Below are 19,025 nucleotides of genomic sequence, written 5' to 3' on the forward strand. Positions count from 1 at the left end.
AGTCTTTGTAAGACAGCCAGGAATATGTTCCTGTTAATAGACCCTCACACAGAGGCACTGACCTTTGAAAGCCTGGACCCATCAGCCTCCCTTTGTACAGAGAGCAGAGGAGTCCCCTCCCTCTCCGTCTTCTCGACTCCCCCATTATGGTTTGCTCTATTTCAGTTTTAATCGGGATTCCTCTGCCTTTCTAGAAAGCAGCCCCATAACACTGCAAGGCCAGCCTAGCCCTGCGCTGACCTAAGCCGTTATGATGCTTGAGGCAAAGCAGAAAATGTCACACCCTCCCTCAAGTCCCATCAAGTCCAAGGCAGCCAAATTATTTTGACGACCGGAAGCAGGAAATCCCGCAAGCACCTCTCTCCCTCCCTGCCAGTAAAAACGTAAATAATAATACCTACGGGACTGCCTCTCCTGGTATGTCCCACGGAGGACCTTACAGTCTTCAGATAAAAACATCTTGGAGATCCCGGGCCACAGGTACGTTAGGCTGGCTTCAACCAGAGCCAGGGCTTTTTTGGTCGTGGCCCTGATCTGGTGGAACGCTCTGTCACAAGAGACTAGGGCCTTGCGGGACTTGACATCTTTCTGCAGGGCCTGCAAGACAGAGCTGTTCCACCAGGCCTTTGGCCAAGGCACAGCCTGACCCCCTCTATCCTTCTGTAATCTCCATAGCACGCTAGCCCAATGGATGCCATTAATTTGATTCTGAACTGATTTTAGAATGTATTTCAGTTGACTGTGATTTTATGTAAATTGTGCTATTTTTACTGTTGTTAGCCGCTCTGAGCCCGGCTTTGGCTGGGGAGGGCAGGATATAAATAAATTTAAATTTATTATTATTATTAATAATAATAATAATAATAACAAGAACTAGCAATTTGCTGCCTTTCCATAACACCTGAAACTAGCTGCTTCACCATGCCCAATGACAGGGCCGGTCCTGACCCTATGGCACCAGACTGCATGTGCCCAGTCCAAATGAGGAAGACTTGGTGGCCGAAAAGCACCCATTCCTTGTCCCGGAGGGGAGGCAAAGTTTTTCCTCGCAGCCTCTAAGTCTCGCACGCCTTTTTCTTCTTTATTCCCCTTTGATCATTCTCTCCGAATGTGCAGCCCCCTGCTTGCAAATTGCTTCTTTATCTGGAGCCACAGTCCATCTGTTGTATGGGAGGCAATTTAATTCGTATGGGTCTATTAAGCGCTGCAGTCGCTGGAGGTGCTTGGGTGACGCCGCGCCATGTGGCTGCGCCAGTCCTTGGGAAATGGGAATAGCTCTCATTTTTACGGTGCTGTTTTCCATGTTAACAGCCTGAGACGCTTTCTGAAGTGTCCCGTAAATCGCCTGACCCCGATGATCACCTGAGGCCAGATGGGGAGGATGCAGGAGGTGGAGGGGGGGGGGGAAAGGGAGGCACTTAAACAGCAGCTCAGCAGCAGGCAAGGCAGGTCTTTGCTGTTCAGTGGCTGTGGGGACAGATGCACAGCCTTTGTGGCATATGAACCAGAAGGACCCAAGCAGAGCCCTGCTGGAGCAAACCAAAGACTTATATAGGAATAGGAATACAGGAACCTAGGAACCTAAGAAGCAGCTGTCAGGGACTGGGCAGAGGAGGAATGGTGGAGATCAGGGGTCAGCAACCTAAGGCCCATGGGCTGGAAGTGGCCCACGAGCTGCCCCCCCAACCAAGCCACCCGCTCGGTGAGTCCTCGCACACTGCGCTAAACCGGCACAGCGTGGCGTGGGGACTCTCTTCCGCAGCTCCAGAAATTGCTTCTGCACATGCCCAGACACCGGAAAGCGCGTCTGCGCATGTCCATGGCACTGGAAATAGCTTCTGCGCATGCCCAGATGCCAGAAATTGTGTCTGCGCAGGCGCGATTTTCGTCATCTGGGCATGCGCAGAAGCGATTTCCGGCACCGCAGACATGCACAGATGTGATTTCCGGTGTTGCGCTGCGCCGGCCTAGCCCACAGAGAATCTCCGTGGGAGTGATCCGGTCCATGCCCGGTAAGCCTTGCCGAAACCTGGTGGAGACCGTCTCCCCAGCCTGACCCTTCCAGAGAAGAAGACAGTTCAGAATTACAACAGGGGTTTGAGGGAGGTCACAGCTCAGAGGAAGATGAGGGGGAAAGTTGGGAAATAATGGGAAAGGAGGAGGCAGAGCAGGAGCAGCTGGCTGACACGTTTTCACTAGAAAGCATTCCAGAACCCGGCGAGCCCTAAAAGTAGGAGAGCAAAAAGCTTGGAGACAGATGGCCCTGAGCAGCAACCGTATGGGTGATGCTGCTGTTGACGAATGAGGAAGTGGGAGAGAAGGGGCGTGGAGATTTACGCGGTACAACACCATTATTCCTAGAGGCTGCATTCCCAAGCCTCTCTCTGTAAATATTGAATAAAAAGGAGATGATAAGGACTTTTCCTTGTCTTATATGTTCCTGGCTACCTGCCGTGGGGGTTGGTTCCTCTGCTGCCTGACAGAAGCTTTCTACTGAGTCAGATAGCTCAGTTGGTAGAGCATGAGACTCTTAATCGCAGAGTTGTGGGTTTGAGCCCCACATTGGGTGAAAGATTGCAGGGAGTTAGACTAGATAACTGTTATGTAGTGAGTTGAATAGGATCCAAAATGCAGCAGTCTGATTGGTCCTAGAACAATAGGATTCAGAATGCAGCAGTCTGATTGGTCCTAGAACAATAGGATTTGGAATGCAGCAGTCTGATTGGTCCTACAACAATAGGATTTGGAATGCAGCAGTCTGATTGGTCCTAGAACAATAGGATTCAGAATGCAGCAGTCTGATTGGTCCACAGGAGCCACCCAATCCAACTCTAGGTGGAAGTAAATCCGCAAGCTGATTGGCCTACAGGAGAATTCTGGAATTAGCCAATCATGTGGGGCCCATTGTGTAAATAATGTATATAAAGCAGACATTTCGGGGGAACATCCATTCCTCACTACTATGAGCTGAATAAAGAGCATGAAATCCACACTTGACTCTGAGTATATTTCAATAACCCTTGTGGTCCCTTCCAGCTCCACAATTCTATGATTTCAACTAAACATTAGGAAAAACTTCCTGATTTTGTGAGCTGTTCATTAGTGGAAGAGACTGCCTTAGACAGTGGTGGACTTTCCTCCTTTGTTAGATCATTGGTTCATTTAGCTCAGTATTGCCTACAGGCCAAATTCACTAGGTCCAAAGGCTTCAAATAAGATTTTTTTTTATTGAAAAAATTCTCTCACACTTCACTCTTGCCATGATCTGAGAAAGTCCAACTGCATCTCACTTGCAGATATTGGAAATGTCAAAATATTATACGTACAGGAACTGGCACGTGGATAGATGACGGTTAAGGATAATAAGTTAGAAACAACGAAAATTATTGTATTGTGGTTAATTGCAAGGAATGGAATGTGAATAAGAAATAACTGGGAAAACTATAAGATGTCAAGTGGAAGCCATGGACACATCAAGGATGGAGTGTGGGAAACCAATTTTGGGGGAAACTGTATTAAATTAGCTTTAATTTGCGGTTGATTTGTTAAAATTTGGGAAATCAATAAAAATGATTTGGTGAAAGAAAGCAAGTTCAACTGCAGGAAGCTCCCAGTATATTTCCGAGCACAATTCAGTGTTGGTGCTGACCTTTAAAGCCCTAAACGGTCTCGGCCCAATATACCTGAAGGAGCATCTCCACCCCCATTGCTCAGCCCGGACACTGAGATCCAGTATTGAGTGTCTTCTGGCAGTTTGTTCACTGTGAGACGTGAAGATACAGGCAGAGGGCCTTCTCAGTAGTGGCCCTGTGGAACGCCCTCCCATCAGATGTCAAGGAGATAAGTAACTATACAACTAAGGAAGAATGCAAGCCTTTGATGGATTGTCTATCAAACTATCACTCATACATCAAGTCGCAGTCAGGATTTGAAATATAAGCAGCAGGTTATTGAAATAATTAATGATATTAAGGCTTAGGTAATAAAAACGTATGTGTTTTAAAATAGCTAATAAAAAGGAGTGATAAAAATAAACATCAGAAAACGAGTGGTGGGAAGTCAAGAAGAAGTTATGTATGTCAGAATGATAAGTGTTTTGAAATATCTTTGGAGATTTAATAAAACTGTATATATGTATGTATATATCAATCTAAATACATAAAGATGTCAAGGAGATAAGTAACTATACATATGCTTCAACATATGCACATATATTGGCAATAGACTTCTAGTGGCTATAGAGCCTGTTTTCAGTCTTAAAACCTCTGTTTTAAGCACTTTGCTTCAGGATCCGTAACCTCATTAAGGCCTCAGGTGGCATATTACTGTAAAAAGGCAGAAAGCAGCAAACATTTACTATAACAGAAGTCACACAGTATGACAAAAGGCCAGCGGTCTAGACACCCGTGGTCCGAAAGGGAGAAGTCAACTGGTTTGAGCGAGACCTCTGGCCAAGAAAAGCCACAGAATGTCTGGCTGACTGATTAAGATCGGTGTGCAAAGGCACAAGGCAAATGACTGCATTCTTATCAGAAATGAGTAGAATTTATGGTGTGGCCGGGGGTGGGAGAAATTGCTCAGTCAGTCCAGTTAATATAAGTAGCAGTGATGATATTTGGTGTGATAATGAGGGTATTAAGAGGTCAAGCACCCTGAGATGAGGGCCACTTTTGAAACATCCAAGCAGACTCCATGCCACTCTTGTAGGCCACAGAGCCTTTCATATGTGGAGAAGAAATCTTTCTACTTTGCTTAAAATCTTTTTTTTTGGTTTGTTTTTTGTTTTTATTAAAGATTTTCTTGTTTTACAGAAGTATGCGTAATGTCTCTCGTATTTTTTCTGTGTAACATTTTTACAAATCAGATTCATTTGTTGAGACATTGGGGGGAGGGGGGAAGATGGGTGGGGGTGGGGTCGGGTGGCGATGTTTCTATTATGCTTAATGTATGTAGGGTTTGGTGTCAGCACTGCTTGTGCAGGTTCTCTGCTGTTCACTTGTGTTCCTTTGGTGGTGAGAGAGGTTGGGGTTGGCCTAGGGTGTGGTTGTTTGTGATTGGCTGTGGTGCTCTTTGTTTTCGTGTGTGAGTGGGGTGGGTGGGTGTTTCGGATCAGGTTAGCCATATTGATTTGTATGCTGTTGGTGGATTATTGTCATTGTCTTGTTGGGCTGTGTATGTGATAAAGGGGAGCCATACCCTTTAAAGGGGTAAAGGCATCTTCTTCTGTTTGTCCCTGTGTCAGTTTCAGTTTATTGGTTAATTTTTCTAGTAGGGCTGTTTCCCATACTATTTGGTACCATTGGTCCATGCTTACTCCTGACAGGTCTCTCCAGTGTCTGGTTATGGTGTTTCTTGCTGCTGAAAGTAGATGGGTTATGAGTGCTTTGTGGTGTAAATGGGCATTGTTGTCTTGGAAGATGTTTAGTAGGGCCAACTCCTGCCCAGAAACCTATGTCGCCACTATGGAAGAACGTGTGGATCCAGAATTGGCCTCCACAGTCACTTACGGACTCACTGTTTATGGAAGACAATCTTACTCGGCTACAAGTGATCGCCAAAGAAGAAGAAGTTTGTGTGTATTTTTCTGGTCCAGCTGAGGTGCCTCCTGATCTTCCCACTTACAGGTTTGGGGAGTTGCTAATTGTCTGCGAGCTTTACCCCTTTACAGCTTTTGAATAATAATTATTTTCAGCCCCTAATACACCCCTGCGAGGAAAAGATTCTTCCACTGTATTGGAGCAGCACTTCCCAAACATCTTATAGCTAGGAGACTTTTCTTCAAATTAAAAGTGGAACACACACTTGTTCTATTACCTCTTATCCCCAAAAGGGGTTTAAGAATGAGGAATATCCACCTTCAGTGGAGCCTGTCCCAGGTGCTTCTGCATGAATCACAGACCTATAGATATATCTATTCATTGGAATGAGGCCAGCTCAGAGCATTTACCCACATTGAGACCCAACTGGCAGCCTTTTCTCTGCGTCAGGAGAGACTGTATGATTGTTTAGCACCTTGGACAGCTCCCAGTACTTGCTCTGACAAAAGCTGGAAGTTGACTGTGGATTTGTAACACTCTCAGTTCAGATAATCCCACTTACGCTGGGGAGTGTGGCTTCCTAAATGGTCATTTCCTTGTCTTGGAGGCAACTGCGTCTCTTTGCAGTGGCTTCTCCACTTGGTGTTGATCAGGAGCTGTGGAGAAGGAGGTACATCCATGACCCTTGTTTAGGGTCTGTGGGTTCATAACCACCAGCCACAGTTTTGATATCAGGAACCTAGCTGCAATGGTGAACTTGACAGAGTTCTCTTCCTCCATCTTTGAGCCTTGGCTATTGTTCAAGGCCGGTGTCATTACCATGATCAGGTCACATCTGCTGAGAAGCTTTCTGCTGCTGGTGGTGGCTGTTTGGAAGGAAGGAAGCCCAGAGAGCTGACTCACATAGAGACACAATAAGCACCCTCCTCTGAAAGCAGACATTGGAGCTGTGTTTCGGCATCAGGAATGATTGAATCACCCAGTTCTGCCCAATGCAGAGATGGAGCAGAATTATGAATCCCTGGAAGAGGTTGAATGGAAGGAGGCATGGCTGGAGCTATAAATCATGCCAAGATGGGGAGCCTTGGAATGGGTGGGGACTTTGCCATCGCAAGGGCTGTTTCCCTCCCCCTGATCTCCCCAGCACAAAGTTGACTAATTATTCTGTTGGAGGTGAGCAATGGGCCCTTGATGTGGGTGGATGAAGGGATGGGTGGGGAGGTTGCAATACAAATGACTTGTTTCCTCAATGCAAAGGGCAGTCATCCCAACTCTCTCATCTTAATTTCCAGAGGGATAGCTTCTCATAGAAAAGCACTTCATTTCCTGTTGTATATAGCAGGAAACAAGTGCTTTTCTGTGACACTATTCCTCTGGAAATTAAGACCCACTGGGGCCATTTCATACAGACCCTGTGTTCAAATTATGGGTTATGCAGGACGGTTTCCTTTTCCATTCTTAAGGAAATCAGCCCTGAGTGCTCACTGGAAGGACAGATCCTGAAGCTGAGGCTCCAATACTTTGGCCACATCATGAGAAGAGAAGACTCCCTGGAAAAGACTCTGATGCTGGGAAAGATTGAGGGCACAAGGAGAAGGGGACGACAGCGGACGAGATGGCTGGATAGTGTTCTCGAAGCTACCAGCATGAGTTTGACCAAACTGCGGGAGGCAGTGGAAGACAGGAGTGCCTGGCGTGCTCTGGTCCATGGGGTCACGAAGAGTCGGACACGACTAAACAACAACAACAACAATTTATTTCCAGCCTTTCCCTATAACAGTTCCAAGAAAGCTTCCACTGCAAAGTTTTAAATATCTAACAATAAAACAATCAAAGCAGATTCCCCCCCCTTAAATAAACCCTGAATGACAGCAGCAACAGAGCCCTCTCAAGAGCTAGTCACAAGACACCACTTAAAAGCTATTAAAAACTTAGGAAGACAAAATCTTATTCTTCTTACCTGGTGCCTAAGTGTCAATAGACTCAGCATTAGAAGAACAGAGCAGGAGAAAGCAATTTATTGCTATGGTGCTACCACCATGAATTTCCCATTCCTTTCCTTGCTTATCTCAGGTGTGGGCAGCCTTGCAACGATAACCTTAGTAACTGGGCAGGTCCGTAAAGAAAATGTTGAAGACAGAGGCTTGAAACGCGATGTCTAGTCTCTGGAATATTGGTCCAGTGATTTTTTAAATGTTATAGATTAGAAGTGAAGGATTAGGCTATGTTTACAGCATCAGCCTAACAGCTTCAGTAGTGATTTCTCCTTCTAGTTCGGGGAGGAGGGACACTGAGATCCAGCGCCGAGGGCTTTCTGGCAGTTCCCTCATTGCAAGAAGTGAGGTTACAGAGAACCAGGCAGAGGGCCTTCTCGGTAGTGGCTCCTGCCCTGTGGAACATCCTCCCAGCAGATGTCAAGGCAATAAGCAACTATCTTACTTTTAAAAGACATCTGAAGGCAGCCCTGGTTAGGGAAGTTTTTAATGTTTGATGCTGTATTATGTTTTTAATATTCAGTTGGAAGCCGCACAGAGTGGCTGGGGAAATCCAGCCAGATGGGCGGGGTATAAATATATGATGATGGTGGTGGTGGTGGTGGTGACGATGATGATGATAATGTAAGGGTCACTCCATGATGGTAAAGCATTATCAGTGACAACCCTCCAAAGGAATTTTTCATGAGGCTAAATGGCAAATTTGGGCAAATAAATGTCAGAGCAAATGGCAAATAAATGTCAGAGCAAGCATGTAGTTTATTACTGCAGAAAGCAGTAAGGATGAAAGCTGGTGTGGGAAATCTCTGTTTATGTATATATAAACAATACCATGGGACGCGGGTGGTGCTGTGGGTTAAACCACAGAGCCTAGGACTTGCCGCTCAGAAGGTCGGTGGTTTGAATCCCTGCGACGGGGTGAGCCCCCGTTGCTCGGTCCCTGCTCCTGCCAACCTAGCAGTTCGAAAGCACGTCAAAGTGCAAGTAGATAAATAGGTACCGCTCTGGTGGGAAGGTAAACAGCGTTTCCATGCGCTGCTCTGGTTTGCCAGAAGCAGCTTAGTCATGTTGGCCACATGCTCAGCCAATAAAGCGAGATGAGCGCCGCAACCTCAGAGTTGTCCGCGACTGGACCTAATGGTCAGGGGTCCCTTTACCTTTACTAAACAATATCATATCTATATCTATACAATGGTACCTCGGGTTACATACGCTTCAGGTTACAGACTCCACTAACCCATAAATAGTGCTTCAGGTTAAGAACTTTGCTTCAGGATGAGAACAGAAATCGTGCTCTGGCGCTGCAGCAGCAGCGGGAGGCCCCATTAGCTAAAGTGGTGCTTCAGGTTAAGAACAGTTTCAGATTAAGTACGGACCTCCGGAACGAATTAAGTGCTTAACCCGAGGTACCGCTGTATATCTATATCTATATCTATATCTATATCTATATCTATATCTATATCTATATCATCTATCTGCATTTATATGACTCACTGTGTATGGAGGTGTGGGTGAATCTTCAAGTTTCCCACCACCCTGTTTCTCTTTCTCTCTCTCTCCTTTCCACGTAATCCAGCTTCTGAGTGATGGCAGACCAAAGCACTGCCCTCTATGACAAGTACACATTTTGTGTCTTTTGGAAACAAAATATAGTGTGCGGGTGCGCCTGCGCATGTGTGTGGCTGGGCGGCATGCACCTTACCTGCAAGAAGGACTGCTGCTCCAAATGGAACCTGGAAGGATGTAGGCCATAGCTGTCAACGTTTCCCTTTTTTAAAGGGAAATTCTGAATAGGATTCCTCGCAAGAAAAGGGAAAAGTTGAAAGCTATGATGTAGGCATGGCTACCTGCACACACTTTAATATCTTCGTTTACCTAGTTAGAATGACAAAGGATTATTATTCTGTCTGATAGGTGAGGGTGGGGTGGGTCCCATGTTTTGAGATGAATGCTTTCTGTTGAAAGTGGCAAAGTTCTTTCTAGACTGATGCAAAAGGAGATTGCATCAGTCTAGAATAGTACGTCTGATGCTTTGCTTAACTTCTGAGAATGTTAACACCTCTTTGGGGAAAGACAGAGAGAGGAAGGATTTTGATTTTGGGAAAGGAGCCCAATAGGATTAGAAGAGAATGGCGACTTGTGAGTCAAATCTAGGGTTGCTTCACATAAGAGCCCTTCAGTGCTTTGCAGATATTGCTTTTCGGCAATTAGCTGAAAGCAAGAGTAAATTAGAAGCAAATTATAGGAAGCCCAGAGGTGGTCCACCTTACCTTTAGCTACTGTTTTTAGAAGGCATGCTTTGATTAAATTTGGAGAGTCAGAAGAGTGGAACTTACAGATTTCATTTTACCCCTCGCCTCTCCCCTGCGTAATTCAAGCACTGGGAGGTGCCACACGGCTCTTAATACAGTCCTATATTATCCAGGAATGCCCTTCCCACTTTGGCTGTCATGTTTACTCAGACGTAAGTTGCTAGACCCTTCCCAGTGTTAATTAAAAGCTTCTTGCTTGCAGGTTGTGCCCCTTTCATTGCTTCTCCTTGTGCTCAGCATGATTCCTGAAGTCAATTGCCCTTTGCAGAGCCTCTTAATTGCGTCTTATTGTCAGTTTCTGCTCCCGCAGGGGCGGGAGAGGTTAATTAATGCTTTCCTCCCATCTTTTTTTAAATAGAGAAGTTGTGTTATTTTATTTTATGAGACTGAAATGCGGGGTGGGGATAGGTGGGGGGGGGGAGAGATTTACCAGTACCTGTCTGGAGTCTGAATTAAATAGTCGCCATCCTGATGCACTCTATGGCTCCAAGTTTGGTCCACTTGTATCAGGGGAGAAACTGTGCCCTCTGTCCTTTTGTGAATCTTGCAAAGAGAAAGGCTGGACCCCATTTGCACCTCCTCTAAATTGGGGTCCCTCCAAACTGTTTTTTTGTGTGTGGGGGGGGTGTATTCTTCTATATACCATTGATGCAATACAAGTGCATTTGTGCTGGGTTTATACAGGACTGTCTGCGCATCATTCTGCTTTAGTAGTTGTTCTGCAATGCTTCCCCGGTGTTGTCACATTATTGCCACCTAGAAGGCCCTTTTCCACTATAGTGCAACGGAAGTGGGAGAACTGCCCCCTCCTGCGCGCGCGCGTGCGCGCACACACACACACACACACACGCACACTGGAACATTTGCAGTGCAAAAATTATAGGATTTCAGCAGGAAGTTACAAGACATACACCAATTAGAAACGAAGCGGTATGACCGCCCCAAAACATTTGCAGACAGGCAGGATTTTGAAAGCAGGATTGAGAATAAATGCCCCAATATCATCATGAACACAAATGACCATCGATGTACAATAAAAAGGATGTCTGGACGGGCCCTTAAAAAAAAAAGTAATTTTCAGTTTATATACATTTCAATAGTTCTACAGTCATTTTAACATTTCAAAACTCGACTTCCTTCTTCCTCTTTCTGCAGTTCCTTAAATTTAAATTTATCATTTCCTGCATATTCTGAATTAGCTTAATTTATTCTTTTATGAATCTATTTCAACTATTTACTCATATGAAACTGCAGGTTATTACAATGATCCTGCCAATATCCTTATCTGTTTACAGTTTATTTGTGCATATTCAATAAATCATTTCCATTATTTTATAAAAAGCTTGTTGTTGTGATCTCTTCTTTTTCCAGGAAATTTCGCCCTTTTTCTTAAGGATGCTCCAGAATCTCTCCAAAAACCGCATTCAAATACATTCATCACATACCCTCCAACATTTCTCTGATGAAAATGGGGACATCCTATTTAATAATAATAATAATAATAATAATAATAATAATAATATTTACACCACACCCATCTGACTGGGTTGCCCCAGCCACTCTGGGTGGTTTCTAACACATATAAAAAACATTGTAAAACTATACAGGGCTGCCTTCAAATGTCTTCGAAAGGTTGCATATTTACTTTCCGGGATCAAATAAAAAACTGGGATGGCTTCTGTAAATCTGGGATGTCCCTGGAAAAGAGGAACACTTGGAGGGTCTGTTATCAGACACTGCTGTGATGTATGCATGTGGTGGGTGGCACTGTGGTGTAAACCACTGAGCCTCTGGGCTTGCCAATCAGAAGGTCGGCGGTTTGAATTCCCATGACGGGGTGAGCGCCCGTTGCTCGGTCCCTGCTCCTGCTAACCTAGCAGTTCGAAAGCACATCAAAGTGCAAGTAGATAAATAGATACCACTCTGGCGGGAAGGTAAACTGCGTTTCCGTGCACTGCTCTGGTTTCGCCAGAAGCAGCTTAGTCATGCTGGCCACATGACCCGGAAAAACTATCTGCGGACAAACTGCTCTGAAATCTCCTCCTTTTTCTCCACTACAAATATGCACCAGCCTATAGAGATGCATGGGATGTGGGTGGTGCTGTGGTCTAAACCACTGAGCCTCTTGGGCTTGCTGATCAGAAGGTCAGTGGTTCAAATCCCCACAATGGGGTGAGCTCCCGTTGCTCAGTCCCAGCTCCTGCCAACCTAGCAGTTTGAAAGCACACCCAAAAGTACAAGTAGATAAATAGGTACCACTCCGGTGGGAAGGTAAACGGCATTTCCGTGCGCTGCTCTGGTTTTGGTGTTCCGTTGCGCCAGAAGCAGCTTAGTCATGGTGGCCACATGACCCAGAAAAACTGTCTGCGTACAAATGCCGGCTCCCTCGGCCAGTAAAGCGAGATGAGCGCCGCAAACCCAGAGTCATCTGCGACTGGACTTAATTGTCAGGGGTCCTTTATCTTTATGTTTGTTGCACTCTCTCTTTCTCTCTCTCTCTCTCTGTGTTGGTCACATATCACAGTACCAGCCACTGCGGTTACATATGTGAGTATCATGCGTACATGCCTCTTTTTCGCTTTCTCTCTGCCGTTGCAGTCAAGGCTCTTTCCGTGGTCACAGATCATCCCACCAATTGCTGTGACAAGCGCAAGATTCTGAAGCTGCTGGGATGGAGCAGCCTGGAGGCCAAGCATGATTTCCTCGCTTCGTTCCAGGGGAGGAAGGGTTCACATGCCCCGTTGGGGAAAGAGGGTGGCTGTGTTGACAGCAGGAAGAGAGTGCTGGGATCTCTCCAGTGCCCTTTGGTGTTCTGGGTAACCCACACCTTCTACCCATTTTCAAAGCAAAGGCAAAATTGAAGGGGGAAAGTGACTCCTTGGGTAGTAGGAAGCAAATCTCAAATGACAGTTTTCAGTGGATCTGGTAGCATGCTCCACCCAAGTCTTCTTGAAATATTAAATTCTAATAGCATATTTTCCCACAGCCCGGCATCTTGATATTCAAAGGCCATCGTTGTTGTTGTTGTTTAGTCATTCAGTCATGTCCGACTCTTCGTGACCCCATGGACCAGAGCACGCCAGGCACTCCTGTCTTCCACTGCCTCCCGCAGTTTGGTCAAACTCATTCTGGTAGCTTTGAGAACACTGTCCAACCATCTCGTCCTCTGTCGTCCCCTTCTCCTTGCGCCCTCCATCTTTCCCTGCATCAGGGTGTTTTCCAGGGAGTCTTCTCTTCTCATGAGGTGGCCAAAGTATTGGAGCCTCAGCTTCAGGATCTGTCCTTCCAGTGAGCACTCAGGGCTGATTTCCTTCAGAATGGAGAGGTTTGATCTTCTTGCAGTCCATGGGACTCTCAAGAGTCTCCTCCAGCACCATAATTCAAAAGCATCAATTCTTTGGCGATCAGCCTTCTTTATGGTCCAGCTCTCACTTCCATACATCACTACATACATCACAGAAGGGGTGTAACCCAAGACCACCCCTCACAAGCATCATACCTACATCACAGAAACGGCGGTCTACAACAGAAATCTGAGTGCGTTGTTTATCTCCTGTCTGGCAGTTTACCTGTTAATAGTCACTTGATTGGATACCCTGGGGAGCCTGGCCAGTCTTTTGTCCTGAGCCAGGTCACAGGCTCACCCTATTCATGCACAGATATACCCTTAAGACAGGATTTGTGAACGAAAAGACAATAGGGAGGCTTCTCCATTTCCCTTCGACCTTGCAGAGAAATATTTTAGGTCAATTTAGGAGGGACAAAATGGTTTCAGGACTTTTTCTGTGGGGTTTCAGACATGTGGTTTATATATGCAGTTATGAACATTTATCTCCACCCCTATCGTTCTGCCCAGACACTGAGGTCCAGCGCCGAGGGCCTTCTGGCAGTTCCCTCACTGCGAGAAGCAAAGCTACAGGGAACCAGGCAGAGGGCCTTCTCAGCTGTGGCGCCCACCCTGTGGAACGCCCTCCCACCAGATGTCAAAGAGATAAACAACTACCTAACATATAGAAGACATCTGAAGGCAGCCCTGTTCAGGGAAGTTTTTAATGTGTGACACTTTAATGTACCGTATTTTTCGCTCTATAAGACGCACTTTTCCCCTCCTAAAAAATAAGGGGAAATGTGTGTGCATCTTATGGAGCGAATGCAGGCGGGAGGCTCTGCTCAGCGCTCCCTTTAAAGAGCCGTGTGGAGCACACACACTCCACGCACTCCTTAAAGGGAGCGCGGCTCTTGCGGGAGCCTTAGCCGCACGCAGCCTCTCCTGGGCAGGGGATGGAGGCTCCCCTTGCCCGGGGGAGGCTGCGCGCGGATATCCCATAAGCCAGGACAGCCAGCGGGATCGCTGCGCAACGATCCCGCTAGCTGTCCTGGCTTCTGGGATTCAGAATATTTTTTTTCTTGTTTTCCTCTTCCAAAAACTAGGTGCGTCTTATGGTCTGGTGTGTCTTATAGAGCGAAAAAAACGGTATTTTTCATCTTTGTTGGAAGCCGCCCAGAGTGGCTGGTGAAACCCAGCCAGATGGGCAGGGTACAAATATATATATATATATATATATATATATATATATATATGGCCTTAAATTTTTTATTTCAATTGGAATCCGGGACAGTTTAAAACAAAACAGTTTAAAACAAACGACAGTCACAGGAGCAATGAGAAAGCCAATAAACTTAGGGTTCCACTAGCAACCCCTTTTCTGCTTTCTTTCCTCGGACGTGGCTCCTGTTTTCTGACTACTGAGTTAGGATGGCTGTCTCCAGAGCTGTGTGAGCCTACAACCTCTCAGATGTCTCCTCTCCTGGCCGTTTGGTGCCCTGAGCATTCAGCCACTTCCTTGCCATCTAAATGCTAAACAGTCCCTGTGATTAGAGCTTAAGGCTAGTTATTTATTTAACATTTAAGCGAGAGCGAGCCAGGAAGCTCCACAGGCTGGAGACATGATGGGTGAGAACCACTCGGGTCAGCGACGCCCCGAAGTGGAATTTGTTATGAAAAGCTATGTGCATTAAAAAGAGCCCCCACGGGCCTCTCTGCAATAGGCATTACAAGGGCTGTCATAATTTTATGACTCCAATCCTGGCTTTTCTATGGAGTGGTCGTTTTCGGATTGCAGCCAGTGGGGCCTCCTCTGCTGTAAAACGGGTTCAGCATTTGCAATCGGCTGGCAGTTTACAGCCCATGGCTTCCGACGCGCAAACCAACATTGATCCCATCACTTGTATTACTGACTTTGATAGATTCTTTGCGAGGGGCTATAACTCTGCTTGGATTTCTCTCTTATCCTTGCACTGTGCTTGCTCTTTTATTTTTTTTTATTTTTATTCTTTGTGGCACTATAAAAAAACTGGGTCCCTTCTCTCTCCAACAGCGCTCCCACTCTCTCCTCTTCGAAATTCCTCTCTTACTACAAAGCGTGCTCTGAACACGAGGACATGGGAATCCCAGGCCCTAAAAAGTGTCCCAATTTTCCAGGGACAGTCCCAGATATACAGAAGCCACCCTGGTTTCTTTCTTTCTTTCTTTCTTTTGTACAGTGGTACGTCGGGTTAAGAACTTAATTCGTTCTGGAGGTCTGTTCTTAACCTGAAACTGTTCTTAACCTGAAGCACCATTTCAGCTAATGGGGGCCTCCTGCTGCCGTTACGCTGCCACCGCACGATTTCTGTTCTCATCCTGAAGCAAAGTTCTTAACCCAAGGTAATATTTCTGGGTTAGCGGAGTCTGTAACCTGAAGCGTTTGTAACCCAAGGTACCACTGTATATAATTTTTATTAAATTTTCTGTTTTACAATTTAAGATACTCCTTTTACATCCTTAAGATATAAATGACTTCCCTTCTTCTCTTTCCATGGTTCATTTTGCATATCGCAATGCAATAATAATAATAATAATAATAATAATAATAAATAATAATAATAATATTCCACAGACTAGCACACCTCTAAAGGCTCCCTGCTCTGTATCCTACTGAAAGGGCAGACCAGACCAGGCCTGGAATAAAAATAATCAAAATACGCTGGGAAGTGGTGGCGTCAGGCAAAGTCATTTCCATAAACTGCACAGTAACTTGTGTCATGATCCAACTCAGGTGTGTATTCAGAGGTAACCTGAAGACTGCCAGGTGTGCACAGGACTGCAGCCTTCATTGCATATACTGTTTCGTAAGAAGGAGGCTAAATTGGATAGGAGGCAAAGACTTCCCTGCTCCTTGTGAATACGTCAGATGCGATATGGTGAAAGATATTTTTAATTCTGCCTGGATGGAGCCTCATTTATATACACGCCAACCTGCAATCAGCTGCATTTTGATACATCAAGATTACATCCCTCTTCACCCCCCCCCACCCTACGCTCCTTTCCTCAGAGAAACTGGCCTCCAAAGCCTGTGGGATCAGAGAGTTTACCAGCCACACTTAAGATTGTATTAATTTACAGAAATAAACTCAATTACATGAAAGCAGCTTCTGCTCTAATGGCCTGGAGACAATGGCTATTCCGCAGCATGGTTGGTTAAATCTCATAAACTCAGAGAGGGGGATGGGAGTGCCTAGGAAGCATTATAGATACTCTGAGCCTGCGCTCTGCGTAAGTTCGGTACGCGAAATAAAGCCGCAGCGTGAAGCAGATGAAAAGGGAAATAAGAGAAAGCACGCCTTCACACAGAGTTAAACTATGGAACTCCTTGACACAGGAGACAGCAATGGCCACCAACTTGGATGTCTTTAAAAGAAGATTCATGGATGAGAATCCTATCAATGACTACTAGCAGGTGCACCATTTAGGGGGTGGGGGCTGAGGGCCCCCCAAATTTTCAAGGAGGGGGGTGGCCCCCCTCAAAATTCTATGGCGGCTATGCAGGCAAACCATGGGGCATGTGCACGCAACATCATCCGAGTTGCGTCAGATGATAGGACTACAGTTCCCATCATCCTTAGCTAGCAGTGGTCAGGGATGATGGGAACTGTAGTTCCAAAAGAGCTGGAGACCCAAGTTTGGGAAACACTGGGCTAGATGATCCTCAGGGTCCCAACTCTACAATTCTATACCCTCCAACATTTCTCTGATGAAAAGAGGGACATCCTATTCAACAACTGTTATAAGAAAAAAACTGCTCCTTTTCCCTTATGGGGTACCCAAGAGCACATATAGAGTCCTTTTTGTAGGTTCTCTATCAGTAGGAGAAAAGAGCAGAGGTCAACCAGAGAATATTGAGAAGCAAAGCAGCTAGTAAGCCTGATCTTTATTAAACTGTTGCAACAGGGTCCTCACTCACCACATGCAGGAGGGAGGAGAACCCTGAACAATGGTGTGCAAGGCCTTATATAGACTTTTAAAATTGCCACCAGCAGCCCAAGACCACCCCCCAATACATCATACATGCATCACAGAAGTTGCGTAGCCCAAGGTAAAGGTAAAGGGACCCCTGACCATTAGGTCCATTCGTGACTGACTCTGGGGTTGGGCGCTCATCTCGTTTTATTGGCCGACGGAGCCGGCGTACAGCTTCCGGGTCATGTGGCCAGCATGACTAAGCCGCTTCTGGCAAACCAGAGCAGCGCACGGAAACGCCGTTTACCTTCCCGCCAGAGCGGTACCTATTTATCTACTTGCACTTTGACGTGCTTTTGAACTGCTAGGTTGGCAGGAGCTGGGACCGAGCAATGGGAGCTCACCCCATCATGGGGATTCGAACTGCTGACCTTCTGATCAGCAAGCCATAGGCTCTGTGATTTAGACCACAGCGCCACCCGCATCCCTCTGTATAGCCCAAGACCACCACCCAATACAGCATACATACATCACAGAAGGGGCCGTCTACAACAGAATCCTGTCTGGCAGGAAACTTGTTGATGGGTTTACCTGGCTGTTAATGGGTTAACCTGGAGAGCCTGGTTATTCTTTGTGATGATAAATACTTAATTTGTGAGTCCAGGTCACAGGCTCGCCCTAGTCATATCTTAAATGTGCCCTTAAGGCAGGATTTGTGAGCAAACAGACAATGGGGAGGTTTTCCCTATTTCCTCCCTCTTTGCAGAGAAACATTTGAGGTCAATTTGGGAGATATAAAATGGTTTCAGGACTCCCCCCCCCCCCGTACTGTTTCAGACATGCGGTTTATATATTTATGTATGTGTTTGCTTGGTACATTTATTTTATATCTTAGACCTTATAATTCTCATACAACAACAGCAACAACAATTTTATTATTTGTAACCCATCTATCTGACTGGGTTGCCCCAGCCACTCTGGGTGGCTCCCAACATATATGAAAACATAATAAAACATTAAACATTAAAAAAACCTTCCCTATGCAGTGGTACCTCGGGTTAATTACTTAATTCGTTCCGGAGGTCCGTACTTAACCTGAAACTGTTCTTAACCTGAAGCACCACTTTAGCTAATGGGGCCTCCTGCTGCTGCCGTGCCGCTGGAGCACAATTTCTGTTCTCATCCTGAAGCAAAGTTCTTAACCTGAAGCACTATTTCTGGGTTAGCGGAGTCTGTAACCTGAAGCGTATGTAACCTGAAGCGTATGTAACCCGAGGTACCACTGTACAGGGCTGCCTTCAGGTTTCTTCTAAAGCTCCCATAGCTCCCCACCCTCCAACATTTCTCCGATGAACATAGGGACGTCCGAAGTAAAAGCGGGACATTCCGGGTTCAAATCCAAAACCAGGACGGCTTCTGTAAATCTGGGATCTGTCCCTGGAAAAAAGGGTCTGCAATTCTATGATTCTGTTTGTTAGAAAATACAAATGGAACAGTTGATGCTTTCTGCATCACTTTTTCTCTCGTAAGCTATGAAAATAGTTCCATAATTCATATTTTGAAAGGGCACAGGAGAGGGGCATGTTTCGTTTTGTTGTTAAGTGGGCCGTCGGCAGTCTGAGACCAGCTCCATCCCTGCAGGTGAACCTGTCCCATTCTTGCTTTGTCGGAGGAGGAAGAGCGGCACATGCCCTTTTCAAAAGACGCCATCTGTCTCCCAGAATGCTAACTTTCCCCGTGCTTTCATTCCTTGCCAACTAGGCTGAGTACGTGTGTGGGGAAGGAGACATTTTTGGAGCCTCAGCTGTGGGCTTGATCTCATTTGCAGGATTTCAGCAGCCACCACTGTCATCCCACACTTGCGCACGCACAAAATCCCTGCTCTTGTTTATAGGCCGTGAAG

Source organism: Podarcis filfolensis (genome assembly GCF_964270895.1).
Source record: "Podarcis filfolensis genome assembly, chromosome: 2".
Classification (NCBI taxonomy): Eukaryota; Metazoa; Chordata; class Lepidosauria; order Squamata; family Lacertidae; genus Podarcis; species Podarcis filfolensis.